The sequence below is a fragment of the Phalacrocorax aristotelis genome, chromosome 4 (assembly GCF_949628215.1).
Source record: "Phalacrocorax aristotelis chromosome 4, bGulAri2.1, whole genome shotgun sequence".
Taxonomy (NCBI): Eukaryota; Metazoa; Chordata; class Aves; order Suliformes; family Phalacrocoracidae; genus Phalacrocorax; species Phalacrocorax aristotelis.
The window spans coordinates 79,327,115-79,351,653 of record NC_134279.1 but is presented as its reverse complement, the minus strand read 5'-3'; positions in this window follow the sequence as shown (position 1 = coordinate 79,351,653).

Below are 24,539 nucleotides of genomic sequence, written 5' to 3'. Positions count from 1 at the left end.
TCTCCAAGGCAGCTACACCAAAAGCCCACTTGTAACCTTTTGGGTCCTTGAAATACCCTCTCCTGAGGTAGTCTATACCAAGGATGCACGGAGCCTCTGGGCCAGTCACAATGGGGTGCTTCTGCCACTCATTGCCAGTTAGGCTCACTTCGGCCTCCAATACAGTTAGCTCTTGGGATCCCCCTGTCACTCCAGCAATGCTGATGGGTTCTGCCCCTATATAGTTTGATGGCATTAAGGTGCACTGTGCGCCGGTGTCCACTAAAGCTTTATACTCCTGTGGGTCGGACGTGCCAGGCCATCGGATCCACACAGTCCAGTAAGCCCGGTTATCCCTTTCCTCCACCCGGCTGGAGGCAGGGCCCCTCTAGTCCTGATCATGGCAGTCACAACTCACTTCCTGTAAATGTGAATCAGGAGTCCCTCTATTACACTTAGAAATAAAATCTGCGCTTCTACTCCTCTGTCTGGGGACTTGCTCGCTGGAAACTGGAGCAGCAGCTTTCCTGGAAGAGCCTCCTTGAGTGACTGTTCTTCCTTGCAGTTCATGTACTCGTGCCTGTAGGGTCGAAGTAGGCTTGCCATCCCACCTCATCATGTCCTCTCCGTGGTCACGCAGGTAGAACCATAGGGTGGCCCGTGGTGTGTATCCCCTTCTTTGAGCCAAAGGACGCTTATTCCTAACAGCTGAGACACTGCTCTGTCGAGGTGGGGAGTAGGACAGATCTTCTTTGAGTTGCTGGACCTCTTGGGATAGTTTCTCCACAGCAGAGACAAGCGAGGAAGAGATATTTGTGTCATAATCCCGGAGCCTATCTATCACCTCTGCCACCGTTGGTGTCTCGTCATCTTTCCAGGACATCACTGCCAATGAGTTTGCATGCGAAGATGGTGCGCTCCGTACAAACTTCCGCCACATGGGTCGTGTGCACTCGGCTTCATCTGGATCTTTGGATGACCGTTGATCATCCAGGTCACCATAAATCACCTCAAACACAGCTAATTCCCTGAGATACTGGATGCCTTTCTCCATAGTTGTCCATTTTCCTGGGCGATATGTAACATCTTCTTTAAAGGGATACCTTTCCTTCACTCCAGACAGGAGTCGCCTCCAGAGGCTGAGGGCTTGTGGTTTTTTTCCAATTGCTTTGTCAACGCCCCCTTCCCCAGAAAGGGATCCCAATTGTTTGGCTTCTTTTCCCTCTAGTTCCAGGCTACTGGCCCCATTATCCCAGCATCGGAGCAGCCAGGTGACAATGTGCTCACCTGAACGACGGCTATAATCTTTTCGCATATCTCGCAACTCGCTTAAGGACAGAGATCGGGTGGTCTCTATTTCATTTATTACTTCTCCCTCCTCTCCCCGCGATGGCCCTGGTTCTTCATCATCCCGTTCTAAACGGGTTGATGTCCGCTTCCAATATTTCGTCTTATGTATGGGGGCAACTGATACTGGTACGGGTTTATTTTCTGAGCTAGCTCCGGTACTTGTTGTGGGGGTTTGAGTGGCTGCAGTGCCTGTTGTCAGGGCTGGATTGTCTACAGTGCCAGTCACTTTGCATTTCAATCCAGAGACATTCTCTTCCCCCTGGGGGCACTGAATACTGTTGAGCAGGGCTCGGTATGCATGGGCCAGACCCCAGCACGTTGCAGTTATCTGTGTCTCTCTGGAGTTCCCAGCGTAACAACATACTTTCTCCAAATATTCTACTAGTTTTTTAGGATTCTGCACTTGCTCGGGGGTGAAACTCCAAAACACTGGGGGTGCCCACTGCCCTAGGTATTTGCCCATGCTATCCCACATGCCCTGCCACTCGTAACTATCAAGCCTCGGGGCAGATTTCTGGGTGATATTCTTAAGTTGCTTAGTCAAAACCAAAACAACATGCCCAAAAACTAACAATGACTGCACCTTAACCACCCAAGGATGTTCAAGATACAAAAACGTTGTTGTAACAAAGGCACAGACATCATAGAACAAAGTTGCAAAGGTATTATTCTGTATTTCCTCCATATAAAATCTCTCAGAGGAGGAGGTATAATTGCTAATTGCCTCAACAAGGTGGTATCCGAAGTACAGTAACGGTTTCAGCAAAAACCCCAAATACCAGGTAAAGCTGAAAACGAGTGTTTGTATAACAAATCTCGTAGGCAAAACATTACTAATCACAGCAGAACACAGCAGACTCAAACAACCAACACCGATTTTTAACACCCACTGCAAAAAGGACAACATGGTGCTGTGACCAGCAGCTGTTGTTATCTCCAACCCTCGTGCCCCACGTTGGGCGCCAAAAAGACTGTCGTGGTTTAGCGGCAGCTCAGCCCCACACAGTCGCTCGCTCACTCCCCCACCGGTAGATGGGGGAGAGAATCAGAAGGGTAACGCTCGTGGGTTGGGATAAGAACAGTTTAATAATGAAAATTAAAAGAAACAACAGTAGAAATGCAATGTGAAGGAGAACAACGAGAGGCGCAAAGCCCCGGGGGAGGGGGGAAGGGAGGGGAGAGGGGGAACGAACCGCCGGAACAAACCGCACGCGCCGCAGCCGCTCGCCGCCCGCCGACCCGACGCCGCGCCGCCCCCGCGCTGCCACTGCCCCCCCTCAATATACTGGTCATGGTGTCACATGGTATGGAATGAACCTGCCATTGGCCAGTCGGGGTCAGCCGCCCCCACCATGGCCCTGCCCCTCCCAGCCCCCCCCTGCCACGCCACGCGGCAGAGCGCGGGAAGCTGGAAAGGTAGCTGACCCCCACAGTGAGGAGAATTAACCCCTTCTCAGCCAAAACCAGCACAGTATGGTTGGAGCAACAATTGTTTTTCATAATCACCCCCTGGACATGGAAGCTGCTAATGTGTATTTTTGGGAGCGCCAGCAGAAAATGCTTTATTGAAACACTTGGTACAACCCGGCAGGTTCAGCAACAGGAGGGAAGTCCTATGCAATTTTTGTCACAGAGACTTTCTTTAACCATTGTCACTGCTCTCTTTTGTTCTATTTATTTAATTGCTATTTTGGGGATTGATTATTGAACTTCAGTGATTTTTTCTGTACTAAGAAACTAAGCAAGTACCGAGTAAGATTGCTAATTGCAACAGTCTGATCCAAAACCCATTTCAATGAAGAGACACCTGAATCTCTCCTCTCTTTCCCATCTGATGACACATCATTCCTTCTTTCAGCTTCTGCTCACTTGGAATAGATTCTGGGCAGTGTGAAAATCATATTATATTTTCTCTGAATCTCTGTTCTTTGAAACCTTTTTTTCTTTGAAACTGTTTGCTTTTATAAGGTAGAATAAAAACAAATAAAAGGGAAGTAGAATACAGGACAGAAGTTGTAAAAATAAAGCATCCAAATAATCTTTAATTCTTTTTTTTTTTCTTCACTAAACTAAGATCAGAGGATGGCAGAAGGCCCTGAAATACAAAGATACATAGGATGTGACTCTGTGTGTGTGAATGTGCATCAGAATTTGGACAGTCATTTAGAAATACATTTGAAAAAGTCCTTCAAATCCGGACTAGATTCAGAAGCATTATAATATTTCAATATTGATATTTCTAAGTAGACATAGGTGGCAAGATGCTAAGAAATCTTCAGGTTTTGTTCTTTTTCCTGTTTTCAAGAAAATACTAAAGCTAAATTTTCCATTTTAAGGATTTGGGTCAGTACGAAAAGGTATTAATTTCTGCTTCTGCCTGCAGGAAATAATGCAAAATCTCAGTCTTTCTGCCCTTTATCTGTGAGTGTAAAACACAGAGGTGATGTTATTGTGTTGTAAAGATGCTGTGAACTATGGAACAAAGCAGGTGATTATTTAGGCTCTAGTTTGGAGAAAATATACACACAGAACAATTCTTAATGATTAAGTATGAGCATTGGTGTTGATCTCATCTATCTTATTCAAGGCACTGAACTCAAAGCTTTGTTTGCTTCTTGCTACGGGAATGTTTTCCTCCTGTGGTCTGGCACAAAACCTGATCTAGACTCTTGATTGCTACCTGCTGATATCTGCGCCTTCTGTTTATAATTTTTATTCCCTTTCCTATCAGCTCCTCATTGTCTTAGACAGGAAGGTAGCTGAGGCAGAGACTTCCAGGCCTGGGATAAGACCAGCCATGTCTGGAAACCTCCTATGTAATTGAAATACAATTGGAAATGAGTCATTCTAAAAACAAAAAAATAGATTAACCACATTAACCTAATTTGTTACCTTCACCGTGGTCTTCCCAGTCTCTTCCCAGAAACATAAAATTCCAGTATTAGTAGAGTTTAAAATTCTGTTTTGTGTTTTTCCTTTCACTACATATTATGTGGCAGTTTGGTGGGGTTTTTTGGTGTTTTTTTTTCTTTGGAGAATGGCACATTGCAGAAGCTGTGGGCTATTCGAATTGCTCTAGGTAGTATGGCAGACAGTCAGAATTCTGTTAAACACTGACAATTTTTGAAGCAACAAAAGAAATAAACTTTGTGACAAATACAGGTCCAATAAATAGAACTGAAGTTCCATTAAAATTTCATTAGTCTATTCACCCACACCCATCACACTTCATTCCTTCCCTTTGTGGGCTAAATCAGATGTTAATGCACTTATATTTTTGACAGATTTTGATAACTCTTCTGCTTTTTAAAGATTAAATCTGACAAGCCAGCAGACCCATTCTATGGCTGGGAATATGGAGATGGCAATAACAGGAATTATTTTAGGCAGGGGAAGCAACATTAATAATGAAGAGCAGTTTTCATATAAAGCAGAAATTAGTGAAGTGCATTAAGAAATTCTTTAAAGTCTCAGAGCATTGCCTCTTCCATTTCAGTAAAATCATAGTAAATTTCTATGAAGAGCTTAATGACAGAACCATTTGCTGTTGCAGTAGCTGTAAAGAAAAATGACTTAATGAACATGAAGACATAACAAAATGTTGCAACACTAGCTGTTAATATAAAAGCTTGTTTTTCCCAGGCCAGGGAACCTAAGTTTTGTTTACTAACATCAGAATTTATAAACTTGTACACAACCGTATTACAAATAAATAATTACATTGAAGAACAATTCCATTAATTTCCTGAAATTAAGTTGCAAAGCTGAGTGCACGAAAGCTAGCGAATATTAGCATTACCATAGTATCAAGTTTTTTCCTGTATTTTCCCTTGAGCTTTTTTCCAATAAGTGAACTGAAAACAAAAATGGCATTGTGTGGAGGAGCACTGATTCCCTCTGGAGTGGTCAGTAGGGCTAGAAGTTTACCTCCACTGTGTAGACCCATGTGCCTAGGACCATCATTGAGCGTGCTGTATCCTGTCTCAAGCATGAGCCTTCAGACTAGTCCCTGATGCAGGGTTGCCTCTTTCTTATGAGCAACTGCTCGTTTTAGGCTCACTCTTTACACTGAATAACCAAGTCTTTGCTATTCCTTTGGCCACTTTATAGTTGTTTAGCTCAAAAAGTCCTAGCTTCTCATTTCCTTCAGATTCCCTTCCCAGGGCCCCAAACACTGTCTTTAAAGGTGTCATCCTCCTTTCCCTGTCACACATCCCATGATCCAGTCACTTTTCTTAATTGGCTTCTTCTAACTCTCTTTCTTACTGTGGCCTTTAAGTGCCTATCCTTCATACAGCCTTAATTCATAATCATTCTCTACTGTTTCTTTCTGTCCATCAACCCCTTGACTTATCTAAGTATTGCTTTTGCCCAGTGCCTGTCTCAAACTCCTTACTCACCCATACCTGTTTCCACCGCCAACTTCTGGAATCTTTGGCAGGGGAAAAAAAGTCTTTTCTCCTCCCACCCTCTCACCATTTAACTCACTGGCTTCCCTTTTTCCTGAATGACAAGAACCAAGAACATGAAAATCCAAGACTCTCTTTTTCACCTAATCGGTTTGATTTTCTTATTTCCTCCAAGCCCCTTTCTTCTGAAGCAGTTTTTCTGAGTGTCCCCCAATTCTCAGACAGTGTACGATTCATCCTATCTAGCTGTAGCTATTTTGAATTTAATAGTCTATTCTAAAGTGGCCTGTTGATCTCCGTCCACTGTAAGTTTCTAGGGAGTTAGTTGTCCTCCCCCTGATATCCTCAGGATGAAATATGCTTTGGCAGTGCTTCTCTCTCTTCACTGAGCTAAGAAACCTTAAAAATATTTTAGCTCATATATTTAGCTTTCAATTTATTAATGGTAAGATGACTTAATTTCTGAATTTTTCTGCACCCCAGTTATCTCTTACAATTCTCCTCTCTTACAAGTCTACTACCTAAGTAGGATTTAAAGGAAATCACTAGTTGTAGTTTAAAATTCCCCAGGTGTGATTCCTTTCTTACAAAGGAAATGTATTTTCCTCTTCTTTTGTCTTTAGTAACACAGGACTATTTTGGCTGAAATCTTCCAAAATGCTTTTAGCTAAAAGTGGACATGTAGCATGCAAAAGAGTGCTTTAGGTTTGTCAGCCAAAGTTCCATGTGGTGAAATTAAGACCTTGGTTTTAGTAGATAACCTCGATAATACCATGGTTATGACAGTGGAGAACAGGTCAGATTGCAGAAGTTAGTAACGGACCTGGAGGAACCTCATTTCCCTACCCAGTGTTCAGCAGCCATTAAAATTGCAGCCTTTTGTAACATTCGTTAATGGTAAAAAGAAGAATTAATTACTGGCAAAGAGTTCTGTTATACACTTTTTAAAAGGTCTAATTGAAGGCACATCAAATTCAACAGAAAAGCTTGAAATTACTTTGTTGAACATTTTTAAAGAAAGAAAAGAGGCATGTCCCTGTACAGCCTGGAGAGAACACTGAATGCCTGAGCACAGATTAGCAATTAGGGAAGAAATTACTTTGTATTTCTGGTAAAATATCTTCTCCCGGCCAATCCCATTTAGTCACATACCCATTTAGGAAGCAAAGCTGGATGTCTCCTCAAGGCTATCAGTGACGTGAGTTGCAGTTTCCTAATATCCCGGTTTTGAATCTGCATTAGGGGAGGTGCTAAACCCATAGCTGTAGACCATTGCCTGAGAAGTCTATTTTCCATTTCTCCCTCATTTCTTCTTGCCCATAGAGCACTGGTGTGCGCCATAGAGGGTACACACAAATTCTTTTCTCTCTACCTATGCATATTATTTGAGGAAAGGGAATAGTTCTTGAGGAACAGATTCTATACTTCCATTTGTGTCATCTTTGCCGTCCTTGCTCCATTGAGCGAGGTTTATTTCTCAATTTGGCTTTTCACAGCTGGCCTGTATTTCAACCTAGATAAACTGATCCCCTACAAAGACAATATCTAGAGGTAGCAGAATTTTCTGCTGATTCTTGCCCCAGATGTTCAGCTTCCAGCTGCTTATGACTGCTGAATAGGCTTTGATTCATAAACAGGCAGTATTGACAGTAATCCCTCACAAAACCATTACTTCATATCAGACATTTGCAGCACATAAATCCTATTCTCCAAGGAAAATACATTCTCTTTTCCCCTTTTTATGCACAGAAACACTGCATACAATATATAATATAGTTCCCTCATAAAGAAGTTTAATAAAACAAGAACACGTAGATATAACCTGCTTCCATCAATGTGTGCAAATCATCACTGGGGATATGGACAGATAGAATAAACACTTGCAATAATGGCAAAAATTGCATTGACTTGTCCCCTTTCTGAATGGATGGATTTCAGTTTTTTTCCCCCAGATTTCATGTGTTCAGCACTGTCTCTCCAGGAGGCTGGCTGATTTTCAGTAGGGGTTTAACATCCAATTTACTAAGCCACTTCTGTAAATTCTGCTGGCTACTCAGTGGAAACCTTAAGCCTTCTTTGTAGGTCAAGACATTGAGCTTCTAAACCACTAAGACTCCTCTGAAGTCTGGACCAGACTTCTACAGAAAGAGGAATTGCACAGTGAGTCAAAGATTAGAATAGCAAAAGCAGCTATCACTGATCAAATTAGCTGGTCAAGTTTAAAGATGGACAGTGAACCAAAGACGAATGGATGTCTTTTCTATTGCACTGATGGGTTAATTTCAGACTTCTGTTATTGATTTTTAAATAAAACATAGGTTGCAGATATTATTAAAGGAACAGTATCTTTACAGGTGAGTAAATGGTGCATAAAGCGGATGAGAAACACTTGAATGAATGTACATTCATAAAAGTACTTGGCCTGAGAGACTATGATTGATGCGCTAAAAGAAAATACAGTTTTGCCAGTCGATAACCACGGGTGATGAGTATGTGTTTTGTCTGTATGGAGAATGAACAAAGGAAACAAGAAACAATTAAACTGGAAATTTTAAATAATGAAAATATACTTTCCCACCAGGTACAAGTCAAAAGGCTCAGCCGTTTTCACGGTTCAAATAATTTTTTCCCTCCCTAGTAAGATGGCATGGGTTCATTCCTGTATAAATATTGACCCTAAGCCTATGGAAGTCAAAAGATAAGATTGTGGTTAGCTTCAGCTAACTTTGAAAAAGAATCACAGATAAAATAATTTTATAGTTTACCATATAGAGAGGGGAAAGAAACCTAAAATTCATAGAACGCATGTACTTTAAGCTTGATCTAGTACTTTACTAGTCACTACTCATTCTGTAACAGAACTTGCTCATGTCTTTGAGCAGGCACGCATCTTCAAACGCTACTAACTCAGACCACAGGATCATAAAATGACTAGAAAGAGATAAGTGCAGCGCAGGGATTTGCAGACAGTCCCTATACCACAAGGAACAATTTACTGAAATAAGTACTTTTGCTGCTGGCAAGATTGATGTTCCCAGCTAATAAACCTGTTGTGAACCTCTCTCTTATTCATCACTTGAAGACTTCCAGAACTCTTGTGTGATAGTATACATACATACAAACCTACTTATCACAATGCTTTTAGTTGTTCTAAAGGAAAAGAGAAATAGGTTATTTATGAGATTCAGCTATATGAACTGTTAAGCAGGATCCTCTAGATTGACTCAGCGGGTAATCTGATGCCGAGTCATACGCTCCTGGAGTGGCTGCCTGGTACTGCTTGCATTAACTATCAGAAAGATTTATAAAAGAGAAGCTCAGCAAGACACATCTGAAAACATCACCTGCCTTAATGAAGGACATTGTATTTCATAGAGGGGCCTCCAAATAAAGCGTAGTTTCAACAGATTTTTTGAGAGCTCATGTGGCAAAAAAATCTGTGTTTCACATTTTGTGTTGCCTAAAACCTTTCAATCATAATCAAACCATTTCCTGTTGGTTTATTTTTAGAGTTGGGGTTTTATTTTTTTGGTGGTAGATATTTTCTTTTTCCTTTCCATACTTGTTGGTTTATGCTACTTGTCCCTCCCAATCTGCCCAGCCAGAAAAGGTGGATCTCATCTGCTCCTAATAGTGTTTACTTTGGTTTTGCTTTTGCCCGTTGTCTTTCATGCATATTAGGCAGGACGTCCCAGCCATTTGCTGTACCTTGTGCTTATCTGGTTCCTTGTTTGGCACCATTCTTACCATTTGGGTGTCTTCAATTTTTCCACCTTTAGTCATCACATTTCTCTGACGTTATAACAGTGTTATAGAAAAGTTATTTGTTGTTGGTGACACTATTTTAGTATGCATATATTTGGGTTCAAGGCAAGCTAATATTTGGTGTATCCTGATTAGTGCATTTTTCATTTGTAAGTGTCACAGTCCTCTGCTTTCACTACACTAGTCTTGCCCGTTTACAGTAAAATAAAATGTATATTAGATAACAGAGGAGATCTGAAGGAAAACCTCCTCAAAGGAGGCATATTCTCCAAATTCCTTCAGTCTGAAGCTTGGACATCCTCTTTTTTGAGTGACTAATGAAGTTAATGACTCAGCTAGATTCACCTGAAAATAGCTACTATAACTCCACATAAAGCCTGGATCTTTATTTGTGGTGTGTTTGCCTGCCCTCTGCCTAATACCTGCCCTCACATTTTCTTACTCTTTTGAGAGTCTTTAGATTAACGAATGTCACGCTTGTGTCTGTGGTGGCTCCAGAGGTCAGCCTGCAGAACAGCATCTCCACTAAGGAGAGATGAAACACCATAATCCAATCACTAGTGCATTAGAATAACAACCAGGAGACCTGAGTTTTATTCTTGGCTCTGTCACTAATGGTTTGTACGACTTCGAGCAAATGATTCTGTTTTCTGCCCTTTCTGTTTTCTTATCTAGAAAAAGAGAGACACTTTGTTTTAATAACGTCCATGAAATTAATGCATTAAAAAAAATGTGTGAAAGCTAAATATGGCCAACCGTTCTGAGGTTTATTTGAATTGATTGTCTTTCCTTTTTAATCCAGTGGGAAAAAAGATGTGCAGAATAAAACAGGAAAAGGATTAGGAATCAGTAATTTAGGACACTTTTATTGCCAGAGTTGGCTTTCTTGTTTTCCTATAGTTTGGAATAGAGGAAAATATGCTCCTTTGTGTCCTGTAATTTTACACTTAAACCTAATTGTTAAATTATTCTATACAGGCTTGAAATCTTGCACCAAAAATATCCTTTGTTTGTCATTTCAGCAAGAGATAAAATAAAAAAAAATCTAAATATATTCAGTAGACAAATTTAAAATAGAAATGGACTAAGTTTTTTGTTTAGTTTTGTTTTTTAAATAAAGTGTTTAAGTGACAAGAAAACCAAGGCCTATGTTACAATCTTACCTAATTGTGTTTAGCTTTCACTAGCTTCGTAAATGAGGCCCTCTATTTCAAATTCAGTGCTTGTGGTAGGTTCAGGATCCCATATGTAGAATTTGTTGGCTGAGACCATGCAAAAGGTTAGACTAGGTATTTTCTATTGATATGATACAGCTGTTCTTTGAGTAGTAACTATTTTTATATTTATGAAATGCAGGATTAAGGATATTCCAAAGTCTGGTGGCTTGAGGGTGAGGACTTCTGGGTCTACTAAGCTTGAGGAGTAAGAAGAGAAAGGAAACACATAAGAAACAGAAGATGAAGTCTGAGGCAGAGAGCCAGAAAGAACTGCTGGTTGAGCAAAGCAGGCCTCTGGGACAGGGAGCAGCAGTGATGAGAAGCAAAACACCAGGTAGATTCTGAGAGACAGTGTGAGAACTGAATATGATCCTAGCGCTTCTTGAGCAAATCAGGCTGATTTGTCTCTTGTGCAGTCTTAATGCTGTGAGATCCTTTTGCACTCACAACAAATCAGAATTAAAAACTTGACTCTGATGAAAGTCTATGTAGCAAAGATATCTTCAGAGGAAAATAGGGGTGTTTCCATTGCTAAATCATTTTTATAGCATCTCTTAGCGGAGTGGAGACACTTCACATCTATGTTATAGATAGCAAAGATTTGAAGTAGTGACAAAATGGAATTAAACACAGAAGAAAAGCAAACCGGAGAGCTAAATAACCAGGACTGTACATTAAGGAATTAAAAACGATGTATTGAGTGGCATGGCTGAGCTCCTTGTACAGATATGCATAGGACACAGTCATATTTAAAAACCCGCCAAAGAATGGAGCCTGCACACTCCGTTCCTCTCTTGGGATCCCCATGGAAAGGGGTTATGACTGCTTGAGGCACAGACTTCCATCGTGACTCCACGTTAACTTCTAGGTTTGACTTAAGCATCCCAATCTAGCCTTTATTGTCTGTACTGTGCTTTGAAACTGGCAAATATTGTGTAGTGTCTAAATTGACACGGTATAGTCGTTTGCTATTTTTAGATCCCAGAACATCATTAATTAGGATTAACTGAATTCAACTGAGTAGATTAGACTGTCAGTGAAAGCAGGTCTCTCAGGTAGATATTGTAAATACCAGACCTTGGCTGTGTGTGAAGAGCAGGCAGAAAATTTTGAGCTTGATGAATGATCTTGCACAAATCTGCCGCTGTGTTCCAGATTTCCCTATCCCAAGACTGATCCCTGCTTTAGGTTCAATATTTTCTTATTCATACAGAAATACCATTCATTTTGACCATATGGAGTAAATTTCATATATTGTTATAAGCTTTTCTGAAAACATGTCAGTCTTGGTGATTAGATTATATAAAGCAAATAAATATGTTCTCTCTTCAGCTCCAGATCCATCACAATAAAATGGGTCTTGTCATTACGTACAAAGGACCAAAATTCATTCGACAATTCACCTATGAAAACCTCATGTTACAGCAGATGAAAGCTTCAGAAAAGGCCCAGCTAATCCTTTTCAAAATAGATCAGTATTCTGAAGGCAGAGCTTTCTTTTTCCTCACTTGGTGCAGATGCATTTCTTGGATCACGTTGTGGCGAATTCCCAGTCAGCCTCCTGTGGAGTCACATTCTTTTATCAGCTGAAGATATGCCTCCTTTTTCCTCAAAGCCATTCAAGGGTGGCTTTTGAACACTTACAGGTCTTCTAAACCGATGGGTTGCTAAAGTAATAATGAGAGTCTCACTTCAGTTGGGCTGGGGAGACTTTAGTTTTATTAATTCCCTTGAGAGTAGAGGACTCTTTCCAATGTGTAGCTGCAGGATACCACTGCCCATCTGCAGACACTGTCTGTCAAGGATGACAGAAATAAGGTGAGACATCTTCCTGGGAGGCCAGCATGCTGGACGGTACTACAGGGGACTGTATGCTTGTAATAAGGAGCTGTTCGAGGGCCAAACTTCCTCCCTATTCCCAGTGTTTTTGCAGCAAATTTCTAGATGACTGAGTTCTTCTATGCAAGATACTGTGAAGCTGTGCTTGCTACTGTTCCTATGGCTTTAATAAAGCTTGACATATTCTGTAACTTTTGGCTGCAATCAGACAGTTCATGGGGAAATTAGAATTTATATGATTGTTAGTGCAAAATAATGTCCTCCTCAATAAACTCTGAAAACTACTTGAAAATTAACCACAGAAAGCTTTCTTTAGGAACAGAGAGCTCTTTCTATTTCAGGTCTTCAAAGTTCAGTAAGATTCTTAACGATGCTTTATTAGTGGAAAAAAAGAAAAAAAGGGAATGCCTGCACACTCTTTTGGGTATTAAGAACACAATATAGATATTCGTGTCAGGAACATTTACAGCACATTTCTGTCCTTCCTTCTATCATTTTCTAGAAAGACATGGTAGAAGAGGGAAAGTGGAACTTCACATGGTTCTGGAAAATGCAGACTAACTCCACTGCTGATGGATCCATCAATATCAGCAGAGTCGGAACTTTAAAGTGAGGAGAAGGGAAGGCTCTTCACATAGTTTCTTGATGATTGTGGTGGTTTCAGATGGTTGTGGATTGACATCAGTGTTTGCCGTGCATTATCATAAAGTGAATATTCTGAACAAAAATGTATCCTAATATAAAGGAAAAACAGAGTATGCATCTTGCTTTGCCCCTACAGCAAGTATGAAGAGGGCAAGTACTTAACAGCTCGTAAAATATGTACTTCGTAAGTTTGTCTTGCATTCTGCAGAGGCTGATTACACAAGTGCTTCAGAATTCACTGTGCAGGAAAACCCAGTATGAAGCAATGCTACAAACCGTATCACTAAGAAATCATAATCTCCAAATCTTACCCATCTTGTTACTGGGTCTATCCTTAAATAGACCCTTAAAACTGGGTCTATCAAAAATTATACCACCTTCATAAACTTCCATTTACTGTGGATAGCTGTAAACTCAGGCCTATACTAATAGCTTTTTCCTTTCCTCTTGCACATATATCTGCGGGCCATAGTCACGTCTGCTTACTCTCCTCTGTTCCTTCAGTTTGTTGTCAGTTCCTGATTTTTCATGAAGACCTTTTAATTACATTTAACTGTGTCTTCACTGAAGCACTTCTAGAAGACCATTTTCCTGATTTGATATATTATTAACAGATAGCTGAACTTTAGCTGTGCAAAGTCAAAATTGCACATTCTCTTTCTTTTTTTCCTTAGAGAAGGGGAGTTTTACCCCAACGTAAAGAAGAAATCAGAGCCTCTGTATACTACACAGCATACCAGAAAAGGCTAATCTTAGGACAATATAATTGCATATTCAATGCCAGTATTACTGCTGCATGCCCTTGCTTATACGTAAATCATATAAACATATTTTCTTGAATTTATAAGACATTGGCTCTTCTTGAAAAGAAAATGATGGTCCTTATTTCAGTAAATGGCCCCTGACATGAAAAAGCGATGATGTCAAAATAAGGTTCTTCTAAGGCAAAAAAATAACATTCTGCACTTTTCTAGAAAGCTGTTGGCAGATAGGCGGGAAGTCTCAACATTCAGTGAAGATGCTGAAATGAGAGTGATTTCTGTGGAACGCTTGGAAGCAGGGCTCTCAATAAGGAATTTTCTTCTGGGATTTGGCTCATGCACAACAGCCCAGAAGTTGTTCCACATTATTTAAACTGTATTTGTGAACTGTATCCAACCTCTTCCCACATCAGTATGGAAAGACTCACCTGAGTTATAGACCAACCCTCAGGTTGAAGTGTCACAACAGAGGTCCAATTGCTAAGCACTTCAGTATTTATTTGAGTATTTGTGCACACAGTTCTGCCCTTTGTTCCAGAATCTGCCGTCAGATCAGGATTCCCTTGGTAACATGTTTCATAAGCAGCTTAAAACCATACTGGAGCGATGTTTTGCACTTTGTAAAACTCTTCACTTAATTTTTCTCTTGTGTAAAAATTCATTGCATACCTGAAGTAACTCAGTGCAAGAAACTGCTGTTTGGAAGACATCGAGAAACCCCACATTCCTCTATGCAGATAATAGAAAGTAGAGGGAGTGCCATCTCTGTCTCCTCTTCAATTTTGTGATGCCTGTAGCCTGAGTAACTCCGGATGTTATCAAACAGAAGAGTAAAAAAATACAGGTGGCACAAGTGCCCCAGTTTCTCAAATGTGTGTTCTACCCACTCCATTTAGACATGAATAATTCTCGCATAGTGGAAAATTGACAGTGAGCCTGTGGTGCATCTAGACGTATGTGGCCGGGCTTAACAAAACCAGTGCACTGAAGTCCACAGCAGAGGCTGTTTATCCCCATTATTAATAAATGTATTGACCATCTGGAAAGCTTGTTATATGATCTGAATTTTCACTGGTGGAAAACCTCAACCTGTCTGCTCTGTATTTCTTACCTCAGGTAAGCATGAGATGGACTTTCATCGCTAATGAAGTTAATCTTGTCTTTCAGTTGTATTTCTCCACTATGAGGGGTCATAAGAATACCTTCAGACAAAGAACAAGATTCTGAAAAAAGGCATCCACTCATAGTCTGCTTTTTTAAAGAAAAAAGATTTATTTTTCCAGTCCATGTAAGATGAAGGGAAAGGTAAATAAACAAAAAAAGCCATGTGCTGCTGTCTACAGTTTACCTGAAAGAATGGTTCTGTGACATATGCCTGCCATTTTCTACAGTCTTTAAACATTTTAAGTCAAATAATGACTTAATTATATAAGCTTATGTTCAGATTCCACACAGTGGGGCTATATTTTCAGATGGACCTGAGATATCTTTGAGATGACACCATAGAAGTGGTATATGCTTCTCCAGACGTTCTTCATTCTTAATATCAGTGTTGGAGAAGAGCTTTTAATTTCTTATTTCTAAGTGAAATGTAATGTGTGCCAATACCTGTTTTAAGCTCTCAATGATTTTTTTAAATCCATGTTTATTTTAATAGCAGACAATGTAACAAATAGGTAAGAAATAATCAAAACTGATATTCTTCACCTCTGAATGGCCAGCATATATTCACAAAGTGCTTTTTTCAAGAAGGACTCTGACATAAAAAATCAGAATTTTTCATGCTGCAATCTATTTATTTGCTGATGAACAGCAAAGTTCTCACAAACTTTCTTACAAATGATGCTATCACTTTTACAGACCTTGATACAGGAACTCATTCAAAGACTTCTGCTAGCCAAGGTTTCTAATAAGAAATACCTTTCCTAACTGTATTTTAAACTTTAGGAAGAGGAGGCTACATCCAAAAAAAAAAACAACAGTCATGTTTCTGAATTTACAGAAATGGTGCTTGGCTGCATAAGAAAAACTTTGCTGGAGATGGTGGACTAGCTGCAAAAGACCAGGGAAATCGTACTTGTTACTATTACAAATTGTCGGTTGTGCTATGAATAACTCAGCAGTAATTTCACAGAATCACAGAATCCCATGGTGGCCGGGGCTGGAAGGGGCCTCTGGAGCTCACCCCGTCCCACCCCCTGCTGGAGCAGGCACCCCCAGAGCAGGGGCACAGGGCCACGTCCAGGCGGGGGGTGAATGTCTCCAGGGAAGGGACCCCACAGCCTCCCTGGGCAGCCTGTGCCCCTGCTCTGGCACCCGCACAGGGAAGGGTTTTTTCCTCATGTTCAGGCGGAGGTTAGGTGTTTAGGTTTCATATTAATCTGTGATGGAAGTCTCACTATCTTCAGTATGCTGCAGATACTGTCCCTCTGATAGAGTGGGTAAAAGGGATAAAAACTTAGGGAAAGGTTTCCCACACAAGTTCATTGAGCTTTAATTAGTTTCCTGATTCAGATCTTTTAATGTACATGTCAACCATACTTGCCGCCTCATCAAACCTATGCCGTGGATATGTAGGACATATCCACAGGTGTCTTAGAGAAACCATCTAGATGCCCAGATCCACTAAAACCTCACGCTTACAAAGTTGTTCGTCCTCCTCCCCACTGTGACTGGCTTGGCAAAAGGTGAAATCATTAATAATTGCCTCCTTTGGGATCTTCAGCATTTTCACTTCCTGTTGATACTTATAAAAAGTTGCAATTCAGTGAAGTACAGGAGGAAAAAATAAGTCCTCTTGACTAAGATGATCTCCTAAAGTACCCAAGATGGATGACTAGGCAGGTATCTCACAAAAAATATCTCATTCTTCTTTGGTAATAAAAACCGCTTAAAAAGCTGGTGAAGAAAATACAGGAAGGAACACAAAATAGAACATAAGTTGTGAAATCTATTTCTTTTATTTCTTCAGGTGTTCTGTACTATATACTGGACTGTAGCTCATGATGGCCAGCCATAATGGCTTTGTATTACTAGGCACTTCTTCAATGCATTAAATTATATATTTCATTAAAAATGACCATAAAATCAAATGCATGAGAGTAATCCAGATGGGAAATGGAATGTATCTTTCTCAATCCCCTTGAAACAATCACAGACAAGACAGTTTAGGAAAAGAAAACCTTTATCTTTCCTTTCAAAATTTGCGTCCTACAGTAATATTGGCTGCAGCTGTCTGTGGCTTCTTTTTGTAGGGCCAGCACTGTTCCTGTAGGGAATTACATATGCTCTGGTGTTGGTTCTCGTCAGTCATTAGGCAACAGAGGCTCCTGAAGTTTAGTCATGGTTCTTCCTGACTTGAGCAAATACCTTCAGTAAAGATGAAATGGATTAGACCTACATTATACAACACAGCTTATTTTATGAGGCAGGAGTTCAAAATCACAGATGTTAACTGATCATTTTTTGGGGTTGAATTGATTACAAACTTGATTAAAAACTGCACAGTGCTTACTGAGTAGAGAAGCGTTACAGCACCCATGGAACATGGATCCTAGAAATGACACATTAATCTGCAAAAAACCTGCACGTATGTGTGCTTGGCAATATAAGCCCAAGCTGTTCTGTTTAGGGCTTGACTGACTTTGATTTTCACAAATACTTAGAACCATCTCATAGGACAAGAAATCCCTTTTCTGCTAGCTTGGCTAATGGAACCCAGTCCCCCTCTTCAGTTGAATTGGGATATACTATATGCCACAGGTAATCACTTGCAGAATGTATCCTACTTCCATTTTGAAGTAGGAACCAACAGCATTGAAGAATTCTAATTGTAGTCTGAAACATTCCTGTTCTGAACTGTCATGAGAGCCACAGCAACTGAAGCAGAACTTTTTTTCTCTTTTATTTTTTATTTTGCACTTTAGAATTTGAGGATTCTTGAGAACTGAGGGACAGGCAGATGAGAAATACTCAGAAATAATTTATTGGTGAGTGTATAAACCCACTGTTATATCACTGAAAGAAGATGTGGAGGTTTCTCATTTGTTCAGGTCTAATGCATACATTAGAATTAACTTTGAATGAATCTACTTCGAACAGGAGCTGCCCATTATATAGAGACAATATACTGAAAGTCAATGACTAGTTGAATTGCTTCCCATGTTAATAGTCTTTTAATTAAACCCAATGCTATTCATCCATCCATCTCTCCCCATTTTCTTTAAATACTTTCTATCTCATGAATGCCATTCTCTTCAGCCCAACAAGCTTAGCTGAGAGATAGTACTAAGACAAAAATCCCATTGTCCAAATGCTCGCTCAGAGGGTACTGCAGAAGGCTTGGGCTAGAGAACATTGGTGCCAGTTCACTTAGTAAGTGAAGAAAGCGAAAGTGTACCGAGTAAATCAGAAATAATCTGAAGAATTTACCTGAAGTCTACTAATCACTCAACTCAAGACAAAAATTCTTGGAACTTTCATTAGCAAATAATATTTATCTCTTGATCCTTTCCTGCAAGGGTATGATGCAGTTATAGAGGACAACCTGATGACAAAAGGCAATGACAAATCTAACAGGGATTATTAGGTGAAAAACATTCATAATAGCTAAAACCAGAATGAAACAATTTTCCATAGAAGAGCTGTGCCACTGGTGATTTCTCACTGACATTGACAAAGGTGGAATGGTCAAGTGTTGGATCTACTATTTTTTGATATTTTAAAGAGAAACCTTATTCATAAAGGAGCAATTGCTTTGTGCTCCATTTTCAAGAACAATAGATTTCTTCAAGAAACCAGTGAGAAGACTGTTATGAATTGTACCTCCAAGCTCATCTAAGCCTGAATGGAAAGGCCATTGATATTACTGTCAACTTTACCCCTTCTTTGATAGAATAACTCTCAGTTCCAGGACAAATTCATTCATTTCCTCTGTCATCTCTGCCTGTCCTGTAATCAGTTCTTCCTGAGTCCAAGGGGAAAGGTTTTTACTGGCAGGTGAAAGCATGTAATTTAAACTCATCTCTGGTTGTCACAGCTCCTGCTCAAGGATCTTCCTACAGTAACTGTAGATCCTTATGGCTTGTCCTTAGCATCCATTATTACACTCAGAGCCATTCTATAACCTGTATCACTTATGTGCATCTTACTATTTTCTCAAAGACATTTTCTATTACTGTCATGACTTCTGAGTCTTCCCCTGACATTGCAGACAAGTAGGTTTCTTTGTTCAACTTGCCGTGAGTTTTCTGGGAGCACTACCAGCAGCTTGGTGTCACTTCTGAGTCTTCTGCCTCCCTCAGCTGGCTAGGCCATTAAAGACATTTCTGCACTGCTGTATATGAGATTTTCTGAGTTTATCTATCTCAAACAAGTCTGCCATGTGGCCCTGAACCCTGTGTAAGTTGTCTACCAACTGAGAATTTTAGCTGAAGAAAATTCTGAGTTCTAGAACTGGGTCTTGGAGGGTAGAACAGGAAAATGTGTGTGGTTGGAACTTTGTCCATTTCTGCTTTTTAGCTACTAGAATTTTTAAGTACTCCAGAGAGCAACTGAATCACCATGACCTGTACAGTAATAGATGGACAAGTAATTTTCTCCTTTACATGTTTTTGGTTTGGTTTTGGGTTTTGGTTGGTTGGGGTTTTTTTTGTTTGTTTTGGGGGTTTTTACAGGTGGAAGATAGTACTTCCAATTTGTCATCAATTCTTGATTTGTTTTCTATTTTGTTTTTCATTTGGTAAATGACGTATTTCTGGAAAAAAAAGTTCAACATGGATGTGGTACTAAAAGCACATGAAACCTGCTAAACACTGAGACGATTACCACCAAACTCCTAAAATACCTTAGACCTGGAAACTGGATTTGCTACAAAGAGTGAATGCAAAAGAGGAAACCTACGACTGCCAAACCCCTCCCAAATAAACAAAACCTCTTACTGAAGGCCCTGTCAATGTTGGAAGGTACTCCTATAGAAGGTATAACAAGATATCAGACTTCTTTTCTTAAATATATTATTTGTGTTGGCAGATGGACTGTAAGAAACGCGGTACCACACAGAGGTGATCAAAAGCTCATTTTCTATTTTACTGCACTGAAATTAGCCATCGTTTTCTAGCTTTTCCTTTTCTGGGGGAACAAAAACCTGATAGCCAGATAAGGTGTTAAATGGACAGAAGCACTACCAGTGATTTTGTTGACTATCAGATTGTTTGACAGGTCCCAGCTGAATACTTGTTACTTTTGTTAGGTTGGTTGTGGTTGGTCGTAGCCAATCACTCCATAGTTATGATATCGTAGGTCATAATTTCCTTATCAATGAAAGGAAATAATTATTTTCAGTCAGTAACTTCCTTCTACATCTTCAACTTTATTCACATGTTTAATGAAATGGAATTAGAGATATACTAAATTTTCCTTCCTTTTGCTTGTATTGGTTAGGAAAGTAGGATATATAATTTTTATTGCCTGCATGTATTATTCATATAACTTTCCATCAGCTAACAGAGAGTTATAGGACACTAGAAGTTTTGGGACTTGTAAATCTCAGTGAAGCCCCCATCAAATTTCTAAATTTTTTCACAGCTAGTGTTAAAAGATCTCCACAAGATATGGTGGGATTATAACCCATTCGTGGTGCTGAACAAAGTGAAAAAAGTGAAAAAATACCACCAGAGTTTTATCATCCCCAAATTGATTACAGAATCCCAGAGTGGCGGGGGTTGGAAGGGGCCTCTGGAGCTCACCCCGTCCCACCCCCTGCTGGAGCAGGCACCCCCAGAGCAGGGGCACAGGGCCGCGTCCAGGCGGGGGGTAAATGTCTCCAGGGAAGGGACTCCACAACCAATAGGTTTCCAATTGGTTGGCATTTGGAAACCTGTCCCAAGTTCCAGGTCTCTTCCATCTCTTCCTGCCTGTCTCGAGAACAAAACTCCTGATTCTTACTAGAGGTATCTTCTCTTTCTCTTCTTTGTTAAGGGAGCAGAGTGGTCTTGTTGAAAATGGCACCTCGGGGGGGATAGTCACAATCTCATACTAAAGGTTTGAAGATATCCAGAATTATGGCAATAAGCCCTCACTTATACTTGTAATAAAGAAAGAACTCAATCCCACTTCTATAAGAAGCTTTAATCCACTTCTTGGATATCATTTAACTTCTATGCCAGAAATGCAGTCTCATGGAAGAGTTATTTTCCTGATATCTCAGCAGTTGTTTGAGAAATATCGGGTGATCACTTATGAATGCTCAGACATCGTCCTTAGTTCAGTCACATGGAACAGCACTAACACAACTGCTACCATGACATCAGAAGATTCAAGGAAGAGCAAAATGAAAGTAAAATATTGTGAGTGTAAAGACACTTAGGGACAAAGGAAGTCACAGGGCATTAATAATTAGATCATGGGTACTGAAATAACTCTCCTAGCCAATTATTTCTGTGTACCAAATATCACTGTGTAAGCTTGGATGTAAGAGTCTGTATTGAGTTCCTGCTGAATGAGTCATTAAAAGAATCAAAACTTTTGCACAAGAAGCAAAACCAATTTCTCAAGAAAACAGCTTTCTTGAAAGCCCTGCTTTTTCATAAGTATTTATTTTCCACTCCTTCTCAGAGAGATCAGCATTCAAATGTGAGGAATTCAGAAAATAAGTAAATTGATTGACTTGAATATTCTGATCCATACCGGGATTCCCCCCTCCCTCAGTTTAGTAGGCATTTTATAAACACCTTCATAACAGGCTACTGACAACAGTGAACACATAATTGAATCACAGAAACAACCACAAAAGATGCTCAATGTGCTCCTCACTCAAAGCAAGAATTTATGCAGTTCCTAACTTGAGTTTTGAGGATTCAGTGTCTTCATCCAACAAATACACATTTTCTTGTTTTATGCTCGCAGTCATCTGAGTTTGCCATGCCTTGCTCCAAGGGGCAGAATATCTATAGCCCAAACCCTTTTGAGATTTTATGATGATGGGTATTGCTTATTTCTTTGAGGACACAAATACGTCATTTGTTATAAGTTATATTCCTTCCCTGATATCCAGTGTCTCAAATCTGTAAGTGTATCAGTACAAAATTCAACATGTTCACCCCTTTTAAAGCAGATTTAAAGCATCATTCAAACAAGAATAGAAACTGATCCTTTCCCTGCATGTTTAATTGGTACTGTTGCATCTGTTACCTATTTGGCTGTTTCTACTTGATCCAGGGTGAATTTCTGCCACATTGATAACTAGTTTTCCTTTCCCAGTGTTATAGGGGGATCCCTCATGGCTCTGAGGACTGTGTTTATTAGGAGAGCAAGATAATAGATGAAGAAATAATAACACAGAAGGCAGCATCAGAAAGGTAAGAAAAAGATATTATTGTCCATTGCAGTGAAACTGTAATGTCTGTAGATGCCTTGCAGTCTATTTGATTTGGGTTCCATTCAGAAGAGACTCAGAGCCATGACATCAAGACTGGCTTGTTGCAGGAGATACGAATAACATATATATTAATAGTTTGTGCATGGATCATGAGCTGAAACCCCTGATGATCTGAGTCAACAGAGGAATCAAGTATGGAACTAGAGAAAACCTTTAGGTTGCACATCATGTGAGAGGTTACCGCAAATTAGGATAACTATTCACCCAGTCTTATTTTTATTTTTATTTTTTTAAATGAAAAGTGATTGGGAGATGTAATGGCTTATAAACACTGGAGATTATAGTTCAGCCTGAAGACTGTACCTTGTGCATTTCGCAAGAATGTGAATTCAACATTTATTAAACACAATTAAACACCAAAGGTCCTAAAAAGACAGATTTGAAATATGAAAACCTTATTTTTTCCCCTCAATCAGTTTTTACCAGGAAGAGAGTTCTTTTTTTTCCTTCTTTCTTACTCTTAAAGTTAAGTTAAAATTTATCCAGAATGTTTTCATAACTTTCACCTCAGCTTCCATCAGCATGTTTTGTTTACAAACCTAGGAGCAATGTTTCTAAATGTAACCAAAGCTCATTTGCTCAGAACACTCTCAGTCTCCAAGCTGGAGCACATTTTGTCAATAAAAGTGGTGTCAAATAGGACTGCTAGTATTTACCCACTGACGCAGCAGAGAATGGGACCAGCAAACCTCAGATTTACACTAAAGTCTAATAAACAATGACAAGTAAAACCTTTCTAGGTCCCAAAAGGAACTGTGAACAACTTTTTGCCTCCTTCCCCCGGCCCCTCCAAAGCAAGCTGAACAGAGAGGAAACCTGGAAGAAAAGATACAACACAGACTTTTTTTAACTGAGCCTTTTATTAGCTGTTTTTACCTAACAGATGCTTTTGTAGTTAAAAATATGCTTTAATTCTGTCTGATTTTAATGAATTATAACACCAGTGATTAGTGTTTTGATGCATTTGAATTAAAGACATATTCAGGTATATCTACCTTTAAACTTTGGCTAGCTTAATGTAACTGTAGATTATGGAACTATGAATGATTTCAGCACTACACAGCTTTACTCTTCACACACAGGCTTCACTCTTCAAATACGTATTTAGGCAGAGGTATTTTAATTTTACTTAAGCATCTGTACTTTATTGCAGTAAACCAGCTTAGAACTTGTAGGCCTAATGGCACTTACAGCTCTACGGAAGTAAGGTCAGAAGATCTTGAGCACTTGCCTTCTCATTTACAAAGAAGTATAGAAAAAACAATTATAACACTGGAAGTCACAACAGGAGAGCCTGTGTTTTTCTTCCCCAGATTCCTTATATCAGTTGTAAAAAAATGAGCCAAATAGGGTCAGAAGTAGAGGCCTTTTCCCCACCGTGTGGTTTTTAAAATTTTTTTTTTCTGTATCCAGTAGCTCTTGCAGGAATTTAGCAACATAAAAGAGCTTTACAGTGCAGCTGCTCACATTTCTGCAACAGCTATGTGGAAGAGATACATGGCACAGAGAATCTGGAACACCCAAAACAGCACCAGATAAGAGATACCAATGAAGTTCTTCCTATGTACAGTGCACATCTATCCTATCAAAAACCAAAATTACATGTCACTTGAGTACCTGAACAAGGGAGCAGATCCACTGACAATGGTCAGTGACTTGCCAAGAAGCTCGAGATCGAATCAGGAAGGCAGGCAAGCAAGCTAAGATCAGCACAGAATCAAGCATAAACCATGTACAGTACAGCTCAGGCAAAGACTGGAATTAAGTGTCTGAGCTTAAATGCAGTGCCTGGCCAAAGGGAACCTGTGGAGGGGTGGAGGTCCCAGCGGAGGCTGCTCAGGGCAATGAGAACCTGTTGGTGTACTCAGGGCTCTGGCTGCGCTGTTTAAAGACATCAGTATTGCAGAATTTATCCTTTACAAAGGACTGACTTTTCAGGTTTTGTTATATTTGACTGATGAAGTGATGTAGGGAATGATGCTGGCAGATTTTTTGAAAGATGGTGTAATTTTTGGTGGGAGTGGAATTCAGGCAGCAGTATAATGTCTCACCTTTCCTCTTGTTTTTCTAATAGCTGCTGTTTTTTCCTAAGAAACCCTACTCTTAAGTGTGTTTGGCTTTTAAAATAATAGCCCAA